Source organism: Rhagoletis pomonella, unplaced genomic scaffold (genome assembly GCF_013731165.1).
Source record: "Rhagoletis pomonella isolate Grant_MI unplaced genomic scaffold, Rhpom_1.0 Rhpom_scaffold_00014, whole genome shotgun sequence".
In the NCBI taxonomy this organism is placed as follows: Eukaryota; Metazoa; Arthropoda; class Insecta; order Diptera; family Tephritidae; genus Rhagoletis; species Rhagoletis pomonella.
Window position 1 is genome coordinate 2090662 of NW_023458568.1, and position 3342 is coordinate 2094003.

Consider the following 3342-nt stretch of genomic DNA (forward strand, 5'->3'; position numbering starts at 1 on the left):
TTTTTTTTGCGGCTGGTAGCCTCGCCCTTATTGACCAAAGGTTCACCTGGCGCTGGCCCTGGCTTGAGCTTTCTGCTTTTTTTTATCTGGTACGGTTTTCTGTGCATTATTATCTTTATCACCATTATTATTATTACCATTATTAATAATAATATTATTACTACTATTATTATTATAGTTAGTATTCTTTTTCTTTTCCGGCCCCGCCTGTAGGGGAGTCGGATCGAGTTCGAGCTCTCTTTTGCGAGCCAGGGCCAGCCTTGCGCAGCTCCGAAAAGGTAGACCCTTCCGGCGCTGCTCTCGGAGGTAGCTTAATATATATAAGCTCTCCTCGATTTGGGCCATCCCCGTTTTTATGTCCATGGACACATTCTTCTGCTTGGAGACAGCACTCTGCATCTTCTTCAAGACGAGCCGAATCTGGGCCAATTGCTCATTGCCTTCGCAAGTTCCCAAGCTTGCGGTGACATGCTTGTCGCTGTTTGCAGCAGCCGGCGTTTGAAGACGACAATCCCGGCTGCCGGGAGTTGCCGTTTGGCAAGATGTAGCCTTCTGCGCCACGTCGGCGGCTTTCTCCGTGCTCGTGGTGCCGGCATTTGCCTGCAGAGGAGTTTGTGGCGGGGAGCGCACAACTCTACTGCTCTTCCTGAATGCGCTGCATTCTTCCTCCATAACATCAACGTTGGTTTCATTTGCTTGTTTTATTTTATTCATTTCCAATCAATTGGGTCTCCGCTTCAAGCCGCTATCTAGACACGTAGCACAGTCGCTTTTAAGTGTCCCGAAGTTCCCTTCTCTCAACGGAGCAGGCCATCGCGAGGGTTGACACAAGTCCTTATGGGATATTGTGTTCAGAGCCAAGACAGCGCAAAACCAGGAGTAAATCTCAACTGGACCTGTGCGGCCAACTAAATGGCGACGTGTGTTGAACATACTTGAAGACCTGCCAGGGTTTTAACGAGACGGAGGCGATTGCAGCATTAGCCCACCAGCCATTTCTGTGAGGTGTCACCCTCACATACTAAAGTGGCGGAATACTGCTCTCGCCAGCCCAATATCGAACTAATCGTATACATGCTGCAGTATGCCATGAACAGGATCTAACTGGTCTCAATCCTGGGATGCTTTTTGGGAGGCGGCATCTGTTCGCCCGGACACAGGGGATTCATCAAGCATTTCTGATCTTTTAAATCAGGCCCTCGTCGCCGCTCTTGGTCTTGGACTGCTTATTGGTTATTCGCAGCTAACCTACCGGAGTAGGCCGTTCCCGATCCACCCTGTGTGACCCCGGTAAGGTCCTGCGCTTAGCCCTTAAGATTGTTATTATTAAACTCAATAAAAAGGTATTCTACTTGCTGAGAAGCTTCAGATCTGCTGATTTCTTTCCATTTAATATAGTTTTTGAAATAGAAAGCAATGCCTCCTCCCCGCATCTTTGATGTCCTATCACTTCTCACTAACGTATGTATAGTCGCACAAGCCGTACGAGTTGTCATCAATGCACTCTTGGAACCACGTTTCGGTAATACATAATAAGTCTATATTTAAGCCATCGAAAATGAAATTTAAGTAATCAATTTTCCCGGAATTTAAACTTCTAGTATTAAAGCTACATATATTAAAACCAGTGCAGCTATTACATACAAGCTCAAGAATTCCTTTAACATGATCTTTGTTAGCCTGTTTTGTTATTTCAATACACATCAGCAATAAATGTATGTCGAATGGGGTATACAAGTTGAATTGGCATAGGCAGTCAGCAGAAATAGTGTTGAGATAGAGAGAGTATAACAGGAAAGAATGTAAAACAATAACAAGATATAAGAGATAAGCCTTAACTTAAACCTACAAATAACAGCATCACATAAAACCAAAGCTGGGCTACAATGTTTCTGCACTTATTTGCTAAGAGCTGCTATACTTTCTATGTTTTTCACGTCTGTCACTTTGATTGCATCAGTTTTCGATTGAGCTCTAACAATTACATGGCCACGAATCGAGAATGCGGATGTTAACCGCCTTTGCTTTTTTAGCTGAGTAGCAAAGTGCATCAATTCGCGGTTTTTCTTTGTTAAGCACTCGTGTATAAATAGTTTCCCTTCAACATTATATCCCATGTCGCGAAGAGAAATTGGCCTTCTCTTTTCTTTACAGTAGTTTGCCACTGCTTTCAGCAACAGAGAGCGATCAAAAGCTGAGCTCAGTTTAACGATGACGGGAGCGTTAGTGTTATTGCTAGTTCGCAGTCTAAAGGCAGAACGTACCGGGCGCAATTGTACTGCAAGCATTTGACAAAGCTGAAAGAAGCTGTTCGTTATGTTCTCTTCTTTTGTTGTTGGCGGGCCACTGATGAAGGCATCCGAAGATATGAGGTTATTCTCATGCTCGTTCATTTGTTCAGTGAAAGCATGTACGTCACTGCGAAGCTTTTCACACTCCATCTCGGTTTTTTTCATACGCTCATTAACTTCTTTAAGCGATCTTTTTAAATTTGCAGTTTCCGCTGTCATCTAACCAAACCTCTCCAAGACACGCTCTTCAGATTGCCTCATACGTATTGTTAGCTGTTCGACTATACTTTGCTTATGAGATTCGAGGTGAGCATCTAATTTTTCGAACCATACATTAAGAGGTAGATTGGGACTCTCAGCTCTCTGAGGCTTACTCTGCAGCACTGAAGGGGTCTTAGGTGAAGGGGAAGACTTACGTGTAGTTGTTCTTGTTGAAATTTTTGACATGTTAACAAAGCAAAATTAAACAATCTAGAACGCACCAAGTTTTTAAGATTTTAAATCCGCTACTACGGTGGCAGGTGACTTAAAGTTGCTATGATATCGGCACACTCGGACAGTTTAACCACTCACAGACACTATGGTATCAATTTAACCAATTAAAGCACACGGTGGATTGAAGAAAATATGGATAATACTGCAGCTACTTAAGAATGCGTCTACTCGCGTGACATTTGTCTTGTATTGGTATTTCCGGTCGTCTTCGTGCATTACAATTTGCCGATACATTTTGATGATGTCGGCGGTGAGCGCATACCGATAAAGCCGATAGCGCAAAAGTAGAATAAATAGTTCAGCTTGCAAAGTAGGTCCTACCATCTGTAGATCGTTAAGCGAATTTTGGGTTGTCGTTCGACAGGATGCATCACGATCCTTAGGTTGGTTGTTGTACTTACTTGTTGGCTTCAGAACACAGTGATGAGGAACATAATAATGTGGCTAGTTTACCTTTGGGTTTTCCACAACGCTCGTGTCCCAACCCTTTGTATTCGACCATGAATTCGATGTATTGCGCCTTTAGTAGAGGTAACTTTTCCAAACGACGTTCTTG